Source organism: Protopterus annectens, chromosome 17.part0, assembly GCF_019279795.1.
Source record: "Protopterus annectens isolate FY-2018-M chromosome 17.part0, PAN1.0, whole genome shotgun sequence".
NCBI classification, from domain to species: Eukaryota; Metazoa; Chordata; order Ceratodontiformes; family Protopteridae; genus Protopterus; species Protopterus annectens.
In genome coordinates, this window is record NC_056751.1 from 303,522,324 (window position 1) to 303,540,530 (window position 18,207).

The 18,207-nt window shown below is 36.4% G+C and overlaps 1 protein-coding gene across 1 annotated transcript in view; it reads left to right on the forward strand.

The window, feature by feature from the left end:
* Positions 1-18,207, forward strand: part of MPPED2 (metallophosphoesterase domain containing 2) — a 1,431,207-nt gene that overhangs the window by 1,296,341 nt on the left and 116,659 nt on the right. The gene's annotated exons all lie outside the window — the stretch shown is intronic.

An 18,207-nucleotide genomic window follows, 5' to 3' on the forward strand; every position in this document is an offset into this window, starting at 1 on the left:
AATGAGGGAAATTTGAGAGTTATGGCTGTGCTTGTATTTTCTTCTTATTAGTCTGCATGGAGATATTCAGCAGGTGACAGACCATTCTGATTGGCGTGGGAGCAGAATGGTCACGGTAATTCCTAATTAGTTGTTAGCACTGGGGAGTCTGGGTCAGACTTGTTTTGGCTCAGTCGCTTGTTTCTTCATTCATTTGTACTGAGGGAAAAGTGAATGAGTTTACGATAAATCTCTTTTGAAAATTCCAGACTATGTGACTAGGGCAAAAAAGCCTTTGTGTATTACCTTGACTGGTTCAGAATTATTTGAAGCACAGATTTTTAATCCGTAAATAATTTGTAAATTTTAGGAATTAAAAATGTGGTACAAATGGAATAATAATTCACCATGAATGCATATTTTTAAGGAGTAATAAGTAAGAATATATTGTATTACAGGTATATATTAAGGAAATGCAGTAAAAGATGTTTAATGTGAAGAAGTGGCATAGAGTGATGCAACCCATTATAAGTGAATGAGATAAACAGAAACAAAAGCAGTTAAAAGCTAGGAGAATTGCATGCTGTATTCCCAGATTAATATAAAAAATATGCAAAACAATATGTGACTGATATCCCAGAGTAAAGATAACGTAGTAACAAGTGAAACATGATATTGAAAAAAGATGTTATTTAGAATTGATGAAAAATGTGTAGTTAATCTGCAGCAGTAACTGATACAATATTAAGCAGAGGACAGTAATAGCAGGATGATTAAACGAAATGAAGGTTTTGTAAAAAGATACAAACTCGGTGAAAAATAGTCTTTTCTTTTTATCTTTTACTTCCATTCATGCAACCTAATTCCTTTTCTAATCATATCAGAATCGATTACACTTGTGGTCTTGCATCTTGATACATCATAATTGCATTCTTTCTTACCTTCCGTAATATGCATGCCGTTAAGTGAAGTTGCACAGTGCATTTGGGAAGCAGGAATTCTTTTGTCTGTAGTGTATGTATGTATCTGTGTTGCTGAAATTACTGCAGAAAGCTATTTGAAACAAATGTTTCGTTTGACCTTGAATGTTTTGCTGCCATGGTACATACAATTTTTGCAGGCACCAAGCTTATGCTATTTTCCTTTGCCATAACTTTATTTAGTTTGTTTATTTAGGAAGTGTTTCATCTGGGTCACTAGATCATTTTCAGTCACAGACAGTTACAGCAGTACAGAACTGATACAGCAGGATTGAAAAAAATAGAATACAGATATAAACATAATATATATTAGATTACAGGAAAGATAATAAAGCAAAACATGAGCTAATATGTGTGTTTTATAGTTTGCCACATAACGTAAGGAGTAAATAAGCTTAGAATGAATCTCTCTTGAAAATTCCAGACTGTGTGACTAGGGCAAAAACACAAGTGACAAGACATATAGATTGCTTTGTCATTTTTACAGCAGTAGTTTTATGTGGGAAATCATCTTTGATGTTCTTCAAACTGATCACTGCTGCAGTAGTCCTAGATATATGGGTTATATCCTGCCAAGGATGTAATACCTGGTCAGCTTACAAAGCATCAGGACATCTTCCACTTGCCCAAACCGCCAGTCAGCTCGAGCTCAGCTAACTAAAAAGAAAGCTTTGGGTGCCAGTCTTTTCAGAGCTTTGTTGCCATTGAAGAGAGTACTCGTCTGTGGGTTTTTAAAGATTGACAGTTGGCTTGTCCTGCTCCTTTGCTGGGCAGATAATTCCCTTTGAGGAAAAACATTCCACAGTAAAAAAAAATTGTTTTATTGTACTTTCCTGTTTAGGAAAGTTGTTTTTAAGCTAGGAGTCTGTCTTTCATGAAGCTTAACTGTGCTTTCAAATGAGAGTGCTGTTTTTTCCTGTCAGATTAAAAGTTGCTTAAAGTAATTGAAAACCACTTTTGTGTGAGAAATTGTTTATTTTTATGTTTTGAGGCTAACAAAGTGTATTATGTATTAAAGTGCTTTTTACTGTATTTTTATGTGGAAAAAGTGACCTTTAAAGACTTTAATTTTTTTACTGGCTTTTACTGCCCATTTTCCTTGGGAAAGAAGCACCATTTTTGGCTTGAACATGGAACAAACTACCAACCCATCATCAGGTCTTCCAGACAGAAAAGAAAAAGTTAAGCAAACAGCCTTTGTCACCACAGTCGGATAGCAGTTAGCCTCAGCTAGAGGTGGTTGACTTGTGGCCATAGCTTGTTCCTCAGACCACTCATCTTTTACCCTGGATTGCTTTGGTGTAGCACCTACAGCCATTATGGACCAGGGCGGGTCATGTTATCTGCAGTTGTTGGGATCCCCTCAGTTGGCAAGGAAGAGCCACACTTGTTCCTGAAAGAGAGAAGAAGGAAGGGTTCCCAGATTAGTCAAAATGTTGGGCCCATCCCTGGGAAGCTTCCACTGCCATTAATAACACTGTTGCCCCATTTTTCCTGTAAAAAAAAATGAATACTAAACAAGTATCTAGTCCTCCTCTTTTTTCTTTAGACAGTAGTAGTTTACTGTGTGTGGGTCAGGGCCCATTTCAAGGTGTTGAGCTTTCTTATAAGGCAGTTTATGTTAAAAGAAAGAGGGATATCTCTTTTCATGAAGAGATTCAATATTCTGAATCTGGACAGGACGATGAATGGACAAATACGGGGTTTTCTCCTCAGTTTACTGATTTGGACTCAAGAGGAGAGCTCAGTTTCAGATTCTCCTTGTGGCAGTTTCTCTTCCTCTGAGACTATTTTCAGAATGCAACATCATTTTAGTGGGAGAATCCTGAGGTCTCTCAGTCCCTCAGAAAATACTATGAACTGTTACAAAAGGACTTTTCAAAACCTTCACCCATTCCCCAGTTCTGTCAGCTCTGGAGGATGTATGTGTCACTGCCTGAATTTTCCTGATAGTCAGCCTGCTACCCCTAAAAAGGCAGGTAGAATGTATAATGCTCCTCAGTGTTTTAAGTTTGTATACTCTCTTCTCAAACCTGACCCAGCAGCTATAGCTTTTGTTGATCTTATTGCTGCTAAATATTTGGTTAATTCCAATCCAGCTCTTTCTGACCAGGATTATTGATAAGTATGGGAAAAAGTGTATACTTCTGAAACTTTGATTTTCAGAATTTTGAATTGTCAGGCTCATTTGCTAAAGTTTACTGTAACTAATTGTGATAGTATGAAGAATGTTTTGTCTGTAGTTTCTATTTCTGAGGAAAAATCTTCTTTAAATAATTTCATTCTTTTCATTGTATAAGTTACAACTCATTGTTTACAGTATATGAATGACTCAGGTGATACTTCTTCCAGGGCTGTGGGCACTGGTATTGTTTTGAGAAGGTTTGCCTGGTTGCATTATAAGAACCACCCAGCTAATGTGAAAAAATGAGATTTTAAATTCTCCTTTGGATAGAGATTAGTTTTTCATTTTCCTGCAAAAAGAGGTTATCAAAAAGTGTGATGAAAGGGGTAAAGTGATACACTGAATCTCTTAAGATTTTTCAGCCCTCTATTTTCCAAATTTTTCTAAGGGATTCTCTAACACCCATCCAATTTTGGCAAAAAGACAAAATAATTAGTCTCAACAAAATGCAGGTAAACAGACATTTAAAAAGAAATGGCAGGGGAGCCTGCCAAAACAAAGTCCAACAAGTCAGAATGACTGTTTGAGACTTTATCCCACCTTCCCTCCTACCCTGGAAGTCCCTTTTCCCCCATCCTTCAACACATGCTGTCTCAGGAAGTGATAGAACCAGTTATGCCTTCACAGGTTGGTAAGTTTTTTATTTAAGGATAACTTTAGTGCCAAAGAAAGAAAATGCTTGGTGGTCAGTTCTAGATCTTTCTTTCCTAAGTCCTAAACATGTTTGTGATAGTGTCCAAGTTCAAAATTATGTTCTATAAAGCAGCACGTAAGGAGTCAACATTATTGTAAATGAGTGCTTTCTTTCTTTTATTTTACACCAAGAACAACTTCAGATTAGACTACTAAATCAAGTCCCCACATTTAAAAACAGCACCAAACAAATCACATGTTCAAAACAACCAATCCCCAGCCACCTTCATTTAGTCAGTGTTCAAAGAAATTTAAAGAAACAGCACAACTAAAAACTAAAACCATTAAGAATTTAAATGAATATGTTCATAACTATATACATCAAGAGCTGTTTGTTAATGTTTTAGAAACTCTGTGCTTGCAAAAAAACATTTTATATTCACACCCTCATTCAGACTAGGAAATTTATCAGCTTTAAGCCTGATCTGCCATACAGACTCTTTCCACTCTAGTAGTACTTTGTAGTTGCCATCATTTCAACAGATTCCAGCACAAAAAAAAAATCTAATTTTCTTAAAGTTATTACACTGTAGGTAATGTCACTCTGAGTCATTACCAGTGTCTCCTTTTCTAATTGCTAATGAATGCTCATAAGTTGTGAGTACCAGATTCCTTACAGTTTTACCAACACAAAAGCATGTGCATGAATCGTACAAGCCTAAAGAGACTATGCCTTTAGAATTGCAACTGTACCTCCGGTTAGATAGAATTTCCATGTTCACTCAAAAAATACTTGTGGTGATGGAAATAAAGCAGCACTGGTTATAGATGCCACATTTAAAAGTCCCAAACGTGCTGTGATTTGTTTTCTTAGGGACAGTGTTTCTTTCTAGGATGGATCAAGTAGGTAGATGGATCAAGCAAGTAGTTCATTTGCAAATTAACAAAAACTGATTACCTAGAATCTCAGCTAAATTCCCATTACCTAAAGTAATGTTCCAGCCACTTTCCAAGATATTTCTGATGGTGATGTCAGTGGTAATGGGGAGTGGAAAAGCACCCCTATAGCCAATAGGCAAACTAGATTGGGGGGGTATCTTCTCTGGCCAAAGAATATGAAGTTTGACCTCTATCAAGGATTGGTCTTGCCTTACCAGTATATAACAAATAGATTTCACGAATAATGTTAGGCAGTCAATCATTATCATAGCCTCTAGCCAGGAAGAAACCTTTCAGTATCTCTGAGTCGCCTGCTAAAATCTCTATATTGTTCGTTCACCTGCTGAGTCTTATAAACTGTCCTTTCACCACACTTTTTTTTTTCATGCAGTGTGGATGCTGACAATGCCTATGTAAATAATTATTTACAAATGCATCTTTTCTGTAGATCTTACTCTTGATATGATTGTCATATGGATGAAAAGATAGAAGTTATGCATCTTCCAAAACCACTGATCTTAAATTTCAAAGAGGAGGTGCTGGAATTCAGTCATTATAGTAGTACACCAAATTCACTTTCAGAGCTCATCCATACAATAAAAAGTCATCAATAAACCTCCTATAAAACACCACTTTTTGGAGTAAACTGTGGGATTTACAATATTTTTGCCCCCCCACACACAACATGACGAGGTTGGCAAAAACTGTGGCCACACTTGTCCCCAAAGGACCTTTGGCATTTGCTCATAGTGTTTTCCAGCAAAACAAAAAATGTTATTATTCAGAATGATTGTAAGAATGAGAGTAAGAAGCACATTATATTAATCAAGGTGTTAGTGAGATCGTAGTATAATATCTGATCATGACACCTGTGGTGTGTGGGGGTGGGGTGGAGTGGAGTGGAGATAAAGAAGTTCAATGTTTGTCTCATGTATCCAGTAAAAGATATTCACAGACTGTCAGTTTATGGTTGTGGTTTGTTTGGGGATGCGTCTTTCAAAATGAATGATTTGTTTAGACGCCAGCAGCAGAACCCATGCTTGCTGTACTATGCTTAGGTCTTTGTATTTGGTTCATATGACACATTTTCTCATTGGAGTAAAGAGAGGAGTCTCCCAGTTACATCACTGGCTCCATCCTTTCCTCTACATCATAATAAGAAAGCATTCAAGTTGGCTGAATTTATTTTATTGCAGATGCTATGTTTGCTAAAGTGAAAGTATTAAATTACAATTCAGTACCTTTAATGTGCTTAAGAATGAACAAATCGTATTGAAGTGCCCTGTGTACAGAATAAAGAAGACTAAAGTTAGAAAGAATTGGTAAAAGCCCAGTCTGCCCCTTTCTCTGCATGTGTGTTTAAGTGAGTATGTGGTATTTGATTGAATCCCATTCTGTTAATTCACACATCATTGAAAAAGTGTTGAAATCTTCTTTAATCGAGAACATAATCTGTTGAACCACACTTCATATAAAACATCAAATAGGACAAGAGCACCTTAAGAAGACTTTTTTTTGCAGGTGGGGCTTTGCTCTCCACACACCCTTTAATTAAATATACTCATTCTAGAGTCACACAACCATGGAGAAAATTAAGAAAATCCACAGTGAAGCACTGTTGGTGCTTATAAATAAACCATACCAGTAGTGATCATCTATAGGTTGCAACAACTACCTTTGTATTGTTCACTCAAACTTCATATATGTTTTCCTTACATAAAGTGGTGTATGGTTAAAAAACAAACTCTCCGAAAACTTTGGGACCAATACATTAATCATGATTAACTAAACAGTATTGATTTTACATAGCTAGTAAAATATTTAAACAACTTACAGTAAAACCATAAACAGTAATGGTCATGAATGAAATATCTGACAACTTACTTGTAATAATTACGAGTGACGTTTAAAGACATGCGGGTAGGTGTGTGCGTGAATGGGTGTGCCTTCTTTGAAGGTTGGGCATCGGCTGGCAACTCGGCACCGTAAAAATCCACTGCCAATCATTAGCAGACCGGAGTTCCACTGTGGTGACCCCTAACCGGGAAAAGCTGAAAGACACAACAACTGCTTATTGTTTTTACTTATGAGCAACATTAGTTATTCCTATATTGACTAAATAATTACTGTGCAACAAAAAGTACTCAGAATTAATACTGGGTGACACAAGACAAAGCATTTTTTGAAGTAAATTGCCCAAACACATAATTATATGAACAACAGATGTTATAATCATAGTCCTAACCAGTAATTGCTTGTTTTGTTAGCCCAGCAACACGGTCATCCATTCAATAAAGAATGTTCATAGTGAAACTGTAATATTTAGTTTAGGAAGTAGAACCATCTCTTATGGAAATGTGCCTTCGTTATAAGACAGCTCTAACAAGAAACATAATGTTACTAATGTACTGCTTTCACACAAAGTTTTGGAAATTACAGTTAATCATCCTAAGAAATGTATTCAGGAGGCTACTAAACATATCTGATGTCATTCCTCACAGTATTGAGCAGTTATACTAGGATAGTATAAATGCACCAACAACCTCAAAAACTTTTGTGATTAAACATACACACACACACACACACACACACACTACAAAGACAACAAGCTCTAATTCAAAAGCATTCCCACCCCTGAAGACAAATCTTGCCAATGTGGAAAGACCCATACTAAACTAATCAAATCTGGCTGTGAAAGGGAACTGATATTTACTGTTAGAAGGAACAGTAAAGTTTCCTTTAACTACATGGGAAAACTAAAGTGTAAGAGTAATGAATGGTTTGTTGTTAGTCATCCACAATGTATGACAAATGAGCATAGATTCACTCCTAGTTTTGAAAATACTAGGAATACAACTGCAGTGCCTCTATGGATAGGAAGTTGAATTGTTTATTATGTCAGACAAGTAGCTGCATCATTTGTGCTCTCGGAATTGCTTCCAATAAAATCACTTTCATTCATACAATATAGAAAACTGCTGCTGCTTTGCTACATTATTTGTAGGCAAGTGCCATTGCTTTTAAGGAAAGAGCCTCTTTGCTTTAAGCATAAAAGTCAGTGTGCAAACCTAGAAAAAAATGTTATTAAGTGCATACTTAATATTTTTTGTTGAGTTAGAACACTGCCATTAAGCATCCATGATCATGGCTGCTTAAATGTACCTTAATACTATGTACATTTCTGTCCAGGGAGTGACTGCCATTGTGTCTTCTAACTGCTTTTGTCTGGGTCAGCTGTCTCCTTGCAGTGGCTTGGGAATCAGTGGTCTACATAACATTGCACACAATTTCTTTTCACATTTTTAAGTGTAATGTAACTGTGCCATTATATACCTTATTTAGAAAATGAGTAACAACTGGGTATGTTCTTGAACTCTTCCAATGAACAAGTGTTATGCCATTTCTCAAGGTAAAGGTCACTTGTGATCAACACACCTGTAGACCTGTCAATCTCACCTGCATTCTGTGTAATATTATGCAAGGAACCCCAAAGCAACTTGTCCAAAAAGCACAGATCACCTGGTAACGTAAAAGAAGTTGTGGGCATTCACTGCAAAAAGCACAGATCACCTGGTAGTGGGCATTTGCTGCCTTCTCAGTTTGGTGACCTGCTTGAAGGAAATGACAGCAGTTTTTGATGAAGTACTTACTGTTTAAGGTACTTACCTGAACATTGGCAAACCTTCAGCACTGTCTGCCCCAAGAATATTATAACAAAACGAGTTCATTTTAAGGTCAGTGGTTATGCCATCCTGTAGGTGAATATTTTGCATAATGAGAGACAGACATATCAGATTAGAGTACTAAAGTATATATCAAAGATTTCTGAAATAACCAGTGAAGCCCCAGAGGGAGTCTATGCTGGCACCAGTGGTATTCAGCCTTTTATTTCCAGACATATAAGAAATTATGGTTAACAAAATGTGCAGTAAGGAATATTGTCATTTCGACAAAAGATGCAGAAGTTCTGCAGGATGTGCAGAATTAATAGTCTCATCTCTCTTAATGTTTGCAGATGCCAGATGTATTAAATGTAGAAAACCCAATATACAGTTTTATGACTCAATTAATGATCAAGGATAAAATTAGCAATGAAATTTGAGATGAGGACAATAATGTGCTATAAAAACATTTTTAAAGCTTAGTCAGAAGTGTAGTTGATGTTACAGGGCAGTAACTAATCATCACCCCTTATATTCTTTGTTGTTTTTCCTCTTATTAAAAACAGTATGATATAGTGTAATATTCAGACTAATGACTTTATGGATTACAGTGCAGATATTTCTAAGAAAATATTATGTCTAGCAGGTAGAAGGAATCAATGAGTTATCATCATCCTCTATATTACGCATGCTTCTCAAAGACCTCTGTTTAATTTAGAACTACAATATTATTTGTTTTTTGGAAACATCTGCTTTACTGTACAGCAGATAGACCAAATACTAGATCTGAAACCTCTTGTCAAAAATAAACACTAGAATAAAATAAGTGCTTTACACACGGGGTGAATGCTCTGTGGAGTAAGTTAGTTCTAAAAAAAGTTCTCGATGCTCGCTGGACCTACATCACAGTAGAAAGTATCAAAAAGGCATGTCAGTCAAATTTCTTGAAGGCTTGATAACTAAACCCCTGAACCAAAGAACCTACATTGTTTACCTGTGATGGTTCTTCTCAAGTTATGAACTGTGGCTCTTACTGTACAATATCAAGGGTTATCAGCAAAGTATTTTGGTTAGAAGTTGCTCTTTACCCATTCTAGGGCCCCAGGAACTGATGAAACACATGCAGGCCTCCAGGCTTTTGAACCTATGTCATTAACAGCATTACTCTGTTACACTTACCACTTAAATTACCATGGTAGTTACATTAGAGCTACTCTTTCCTTGTAGTTAATTTGACAGGAAAGCATATGGCTTTTTCTTCCACAACACAGCTTGCATTCCATTGCCAATGATGCTTCAACCTTTGCTGGGTTTCTCCCTTCTCTGCACTTAATGTAATTCAGTACATACTTAATGCATAAGACATAGGCTTTAGCACAGTTCGTCTTCAGTACAAGATAACTCTTATTGGAATAAAAGTATTGCATAGAATTATAAAAAGACAAACACAGTTTGGTGTTGTGAAATATGGACACTAACTACTATGTGAATTCTAATATTTGCTACCAGGTAACTCGCTGCTTAAAGTCGTTGTGCTCCCTCACCCCCATTTAATTAATTATTAACCCTCTGTCATTACATAACCTCAGTGTAGAGTGACATCCTTGGGAAAGGAAGATTTTTTCCACTTTTTCTGAGGTTGCATGACCTTATAGGAAGGGAATGGGATGAAGCCCCCTCCCATGGGGAAGGTATGGAAGGACTTGCTTGTCTACATTAAATGATTTTGTACAAATTATATTTTTTATTTTATTCTAATGTTTTGATGGACTATGATTTGATAATGGGTGAGTTTTTAAATTGTAGTTCTTTTTACTCAAAAATTCCATGCCTGATAACATTGAGTCCTTCAATGCCTGTGAAGAGCATGACTGGAATGGCACTGCAGTGCCTGTTTGTTATTAGTAAATCATCCTTTGCTGACATGCTCTGTTACTGGAATTCCCTTACAGAAGAACACTAACATCCTTTCATTCAATTTCTGCTGAAGATTTCAAATGTTTTAGTGAAGTTTAAAAAAGACTTCAAATCTGCTAATTCAGTTTATTAGTGTCACTCTTGTTTACATTATCTTTCACACTTCCTCTTTGTGACAGACTGTTATAAAAATGCATCAAAAAGTCATTTAAATGTAATGCTTTCATTTGCTTGAAGTTTTTTCTGTACTTCCTTTACTTTTTCTAGCAGAAAGAACACATTTTGTCTAGTAAAAATAAGGATATTGTTCAATTTCTGAAGCTTTTTATAATTAATTTCTACTCATACTACTCACACAGATGTTGCGACCGGACTTTGAATGTGGGTTTCGCTATCATTAAAGAAGAATGCCCTTAAAAAAATACATGTAATGTTTTTTTTTTCATAATTAAAAAAATTGACTTGACAGTCCCTGGCCAGCAGCCGCCTACCAACCAGTGGGCCCTTAGCAACTGCCTTGGTCGCCTAGTGCTGGATCCAGCTCTGGTTGTCTTCCCTGTTTAGTCCATATATCTAATTTAAAATTTGTATTTTCTCTACATGGTTAATGCTGTTTAACATGAGTAAAGAAATTATGCACAGTGTGAAAGGCTTGACTTTTGTTTGATGACAGAAAAATGTAAACCTTAGCTGAAGATGTGATAGTGACAGACGACATGTGTAATGATGAGAGAAAGGGCAAACACCAAAAGAATGTTATATGGGTGATAAAAATATTGATTTGGCTGAATGTTAAAGAACTAAAGGGCAGTTTAGAAGAAGTGAAATGTGTCTTGTGGTATGCTTCTGGAAGAATGCAGGTAGTTGGAATTGATGATATTGAGTTTCAACACATAAAACAGGTGAAGGATAAGGCTCATAGAAAGAATTTGGGACTGAGTTTTGGATGAAGACAATCTGGACTGACTGCTGTTTGTGAAAACTAAGATGGCACAGTGGATAAGCTTAATGAAAACATCATTGGGAATTAAAATATTATGCTGGTTGTTGTTTACTTCATCAGACAGGTCATATTATAAGCCTAGAGACATTTTGGTGCAATTTGTGATGACGTGAGAAAGAGCAGGCAGTATGTCATTCATGGGAACCAAGAAGAAATTTACTGTAACAAGCCATCAAGATGCAATGGCTAAGAGTTACTAGTATATTCATTTTTTGAGGTGATTGAGAATGAATCCATAAGGACTGCAAATCGGGGTACCTTTATGAGTTTTGTGGATCCGGAAGAAGAATGGGAGAAGCAGTAGAAGTCATATTGAAAGGGAGAATGTTTTAGTTAACACAGCAGGAAAAAATGGTATGAGAGGAGTCATATCTTGATTTGACTGTGAGCTATTACAAACAGAAATGTGCTAACATATTGTATAAAGCATGCCCCAAAAGACTGGTCATTTTTAAGAAATGATTCACTGACAGTAATATGTGACCTAAAGATCTCATGATGGAAGAAAGGAAATGGGATGTCTAGCAGAATTACGGAACTGAAATAAACAGCAATTAGAACATGTATAGCTCGCAAACGGTACCACTGCTCTTGAACAGACTCACCAACCACATAAAACAAAGTTCACCCCTGTCCATATTCAAGCGCAGCTTGGATCTATGGATGGGAAACAGGAAATTTAACCCAGAACTGACCCTTGTGCTACTAATGGAAAGAGGCACCTACTAAATACTTTATCCCATGCATGTGTCCCCTCAAATGATCTGTGGTGCATCCTATTTATTCTTATTAGGCGTAATATGCAACTGTCAACAATGGGATGGGTAAGGCCAATCTCTAACCAAATGAAATATCTTCATTTGAGCACAAAAAGGGAAACTAGCTGGTCTTAAAATGGCCCTCAAGGGCAGCTAACATAGTACTTACCTATGAACCTGTAAAAGGTGGCTCTAATGCATATTTTTCTTTACATTTTAATTAACTTTAATACGTGACACACACAGTTTTGAATACCTGAGAATTGTGATGACTACTAAATTAAAACAGATTAGGAAAGCATTTTTGATAGAGCAGTTCAATTTATGGTGAATACAAAAATAAGCTTGCAAATAGATTTGTGACCACACAGATTATAGTGCTGGAAAATACGGGCCCTGTGTGCATTGTGCCTTTGCTTTCACTTTTGTTTGGAAAGCTACAGCTTCAACCATGTTATGAAATAGTTATTAGAATGAATAGTTAGTGGACTCAAGTACTGGAAGCTTAACCTTCTAGGAAATGGATATCTGAATTTATTTTAAAAGGAGTGTTTATAACAGTATGCTCACTAACGTAATGTTAAATATTGATAGGCTGCCTAATATCCACTGAGCATGTGTTGTTTGGGCAACACAGTGCTGTCTAATTTGAAATACATATTTAGTTTAAAGTTTATAACAGGAGGAAATTATTGGCACTTTAAAGTGACACCTACAGTGGATATAAAAAGTTTGCGATATAAAAAATGAGACCACAATAAATCATTTCAAAACTTGTCCCACCTTTAATGTGACCTATAACTTGCACAATTCAATTGAAAAACAAATCTGTTAGGGGAAAACATATAACAAATAGAAAAGCAACCCCAAAGCATGATACTGCCACTGCCATGCTTCACCATGGTTGTGTACCACATGTGACAACAATCTCCCATATTCTTCATATGTCTGGACTATGGGGTAGGGTTGCAAGATGGAAGCCTTTTCTTACACAGAAAAACATCCAGGCCCAGCTAAAATTTGCAAAACAATACATCAAGTCTCCCAAAAGTATGTCGGGAAAATGTGTTATGGTCTGATGAGACCAAGGTTGAACCTTTTGGCCACAATTCCAAATGGTACCTTTGGCACAAAAAGAACACTTTGCATCACCAAAAGAACACCATACTCATGGTGAAGCATGGCGGTGGCAGTATCATGCTTTGGGGTTGCTTTTCTTCAGCTGGAAGTGGGGCTTTAGTCAAGGTGGAGGGAATTATGAACAGTTCCAAATGCCAGTCACTTTTGGCTCAAAACTTTCAGATGTCTGCTAGAAAGCTGAAAATGAAGAGGAATTTCACCTTTCAACACAACAATGACCCCAAGCATACATCCAAAACATCCAAAATAAACAAAATAATGACTTCACCAGAAGAAAATTAAAGTTTTGGAATGGCCCAGACAGAGCCCAGACCTAAATCCAATAGAAAATCTGTGGGGTGACCTGAAGAGGGCTGTGCAAAAGAGATGCCCGTGCAATCTAACAGATTTGGAGCGCTTTTGCAAGGAAGAGTGGGTCAAGTTGTGCCATGCTGATAGATTCCTACCCAAGAAGACTGAATGCTGTAATTAAATCAAAAGATGCTTCAACAAGTTTAAGGGTGTGCACACACAGCAAAGTATTAATTTAAGGGTGTGCACACTTATGCAACCAGCGTATTGTACGTTTTTTATTTTTTTATATTTTTCCCCTAACAGATTTGTTTATTTTTCAGTTGAATTGTACAGGTTATAGGTCACATTAAAGGTGGAAAAGTTTTGAAATGATTTATTGTGGTCTCCTTTTTTATACCACAAAAACCTGGCATTTTAACAGGGGTGTGTAAACTTTTTATATCCACTGTATGTGACCTGATGTAGTCTCTACAGCATAATGTAGCTGACTTGTTATAGTGTTTCAGCATGGCACAAATATGTATCTAATGTAAATGTTTTAAACTTTGGAAGCCTTGACAGCTAACAAGAAATGTCTACGTCGTTTTAATTAGAATGTTTATGCAAGAGTTATTGATGATGCTGTGCTAAATATTTTGAAGTTATTCCAAACTTAGCTATGCATTTATTAATAAAACAAAACAAAGCTATTTAGTTCTTGGTTCACAAGTTTAATTATAGAAAGTGAAAATCATTGTGATTTGAATATAGCTCCGGTATGATAATCATTGTCATTACTGAGAACAATAGGGGCATGGAAATGGATGCATTTATGATGCAAATGTTATAAAGAAAGGGAAGGTAGTGAGTTTGGAGAAAATTGTAGAACGTAATGCATATAGTTGGAGGTGGCTAAAAAGGATTACAAGGAGGGATATATCAACAATGAAGATATATTGGATCTGGTGACCTTGATAACGGAACACACTGTATTGCTTGTGTGATGATACTGGGAAAAAAACTTACTCCAGGATTCAATAATGTTTACACTACTGTATACCATTCTGAGTGAACAGATAAAACTGGCATAACTCACACCTTCTTCCTCCTAATTTTACTTTTCCTACTGATATTCTTGCAGCTTTAAATATTAATAGGGATTCATAAAGGTTATCATAAAGTGTAGAATACATATACACTTAGTGTAGTCTTTCTGAGTGTCTAGAGGATACAAAAATGTGTTAGGGATGGTCTTGAATACCTATCAATGTACACATAGTGTAGGCGTTATTGAATCTGGCCCTTATACGCATGAAGAGGTTAAACAAGATAGAAAGATATGTGCTTTAATTGTCAAGATCAGAAAAGAAAGAGGACTGATATGTTGAATTTCATCTAATTTTGATGATCTTTCAAAGTATGTAGGTAAAAAAGAAACTATACAAGATAGCTATCCTATTTTTTTTTTATTTTGATGAGTAGAGTAGGTGGTATGTCTGACAACAGTAAACTTATGATGAACTGACAAGCTGAATTAATTCTAATGATGTGAGAGTGAAAGGTGAATTGTGTGGTAGTTATGTTATACTCTGTATGCATCCTTGATGAAATTCATTTGCAGCAATTTATGGGCCAGAAATAGACTATTTGCACCTAGGATGAAGATAAGGGATTTTGGAAGAAATAATAGAGTTTAAGAAAGGGAAGCTATGTGACACACAGGGAAATTTTACCAGCATTATACTGTCTGAGTTTATTAAAGGAAAACTCCACCCTAGAACTAAAAAACTGTTTTTTCACTCTGTCTTTGTTTCCTGAACCTCAAAATCACTCTAAGTGTTTTATTTGTAATTTTAGCCTGTTTTCCACAACATGGCTACCAATGGGGCTTGATGTATGAACATGATCTTGTTCTCCCTCAACCTGTTCTCTTACCCATAATACTTTGTATGACTCATGCCAGACATAAGAAAGTAACTTTGAATTTCCATGCCATTGACATACAATGGGATTTGAGAGGGTTACTGTTATTTTCTTTATCTTCTGTAAAAGGACTGCTTCTTTTCTGTCTCTAATCACCCTTATTTATGTTTGGGTCAGATCTTGTTTTACACTATACAGAAGTTATCCAGCTACAGCCAGAAAAGTAATTAAATTGCAAGCCTTTGCTCAGGGTTTTCTTTTGTAGTCTAAGAGGAATTGATTCTGCAAGGGTCTGTCAGTGCAGTGATAGTTTTAACACTTTTGCAGTAGTATGGGGGGAGGTGACTCTCAATTTCTCTTGAACTACGAAAGAAAACACTGAACAAAGGCCTGCAGTTTAGTTACTTTTCTGACTGTAGCTGGATAACTTCTAAGTATAGTGTAAAACAAGGTCTGAGCCAAACATAAATGAGGGTGATTAGAGACAGAAAAGAAGTAGTCCTTTTATAGAAGGTAAAGAAAATAACAGTGACCCTCCCAAATCTCATTATATGTCAATGGTATGGGAATTCAAAGTTACTTCCTTATGTCTGGCATGAGTCATACAAAGTATTATGGGAAAGAAAAAGGGGTGATTGAGAACAAGATCATGTTCATACTTCAAGTCCCATTGATAGCCATGTTGTGGAAAACAGGCTAAATTACAAATAGTGCACATAGAGTGATTTTGAGGTGTTAAAATAGGTCAGGAAACATAAACAGAGTGAAAAAACATTGTTTTAGTGTAGGGTGGAGCTTTCCTTTAAGTAGAACATAACTGCCTTTATTCTGATTGAGGGCTTTGGGGATGTTGGAATAAAAGTGGCTACCAAAAGTAAGCAACACAAAAGTAGTCATTGGTAAGAGAAGAATATAATTAAAGTATTCAAGACATGGCTAAATGTTAAACAATATAAATATGTTTACTATTAAGAGCTGTACAATCAGTATCACAATTGGAGAAATAACCAAAACAAAACTCCGAAGCTTGGAATGCTGAAAACAGACAATGACACAACTGAAACTCAGTACCACAAGGATCACTTACTAACATGGGTGCTGAAACGGGCAGATACAGACATTTAGTATTGTCTGTTTTTGACATTCCTTGAGTCAGTGTTTGGATTTCAGTATTTCTTGAATTGACATCCCAGTTCTCATGCTTGTGATATTAAACCGCATATATATCAGCGTATTACCCAAGGTTGAATGGGTACTAAGTTGAGACCTATTAGGCAGACTCAAATTTGGTCGACAGAAACAATTACTCAACATGTTTATGAGATCGACAATCCCTGTGTAGGGGAATATTCACTTTCCCTGGGGAGTGTATGATCCAGAAGTTAGTATATATAGCTGTATTCATATTCTGGGGATTTGCAAATGATTTATGGTTATGAACGAATAGTGACACTAGACAGATATGCAAATAAGGTCAGCAAAAGGTATTTGCAATGAATACAGAAAAGCAAAGCACTTTTTAAAAATATGCCCACTTTTCACAAAAAAAGTAAGTTGTATAAAGATCATCATTATGAACTTACAAATTCGCAAAACCGTAAGTTGGTGTTAATTTTTTTTTTTAAGGTATGGTTGAGAGCAGTCATTCTCAAAGCATTTTATGAAAGCTGCAGACTGCACAGCAGCTAAGATTGATTTTTTAAAAAAGAAAAGAGGGTTATAATTTTTTTATGTAGGGGTATCCTTTCTGTGGACAAACTGAACTGATGGTTTCATTAAAAAATAGAAAGGGGGTTATAGGAATTGAAAAAGGAGAGACTGGACAAAGTGTAATACAAAAGGGGAAGCATCAAGAGGGTTTTGCTAGAGAAGGTGGTGGAGGATGGGCAATATGTTTTTGTCAAGGTTTGACCCCCCCCCTCCATTTTTTCAATTTTTTTTTTTTGAGAGAGTAGTGTGGGTGGGAAATAGGAAGAGGATGAAGGAGAAAGGGTAAGGGAAGAAGGGATGGGGAAGTGCATGCTGGAATCACATATCTCAACCACACCCACCACTAGATGGTGTTGCAGTGAAGGACCCCAATGCTGAGAGTGGTTTGCAACAAGTGGGAGAGTATGTGTTGTACATGCTGAAGAGAGGCTTTGACTGGCTAAATTTTACTGTCCACCACCACCACTGATACGTCCTCAACCAAACTCCAAACCTCCTTTCTCTGAGGCTTGCCAGGTTGCCATATGCCCAAGTGCCTGCAGGACCAGCACCAGACTCCAATCCTGCAAGGATGTCCTAGGATGAGCAGAGAATGAATGTTCCCTAGCCTGGGAGGTACATGCCTGGTCTGCTTCTGAGGGATTTGAACTTGTAAAAAAAAAAAAAAAAGAAATGGGAGAGAAACTAAACAAAAGGAGAAAGGAATGCATAAGCAAAATAAGAAAATAAAAAGAGGAAAAAATGGGTGGGAAGAGACAAAACAGAAAAACACAATAAATCCACACAGCACTGTTTACATGCAATTTAATGCAATACTGAAATACTGCAGTAAAATCTTTATTGAAGATTGTGTATGGGAAGTGCTTATGCATACAGTGGGGGTAGTGATTTGGGATGTGCTTCTGTACTTGTGAAGAATGATAAAAGAAGTGCATACTTGTGAAACGGCAAGTGCTTTTGACTTTCTGAAGGTATGTTTTCCTCGCAGATTATGTCTTTGCAGTGCATACAACACAGTACCAAAAAACAGTAATTATTACAGTTAATCAGGTTATACAACACTTTTCCTAATCTGGTAAGTCTTCAGTTGTATTTCTGTCATCTG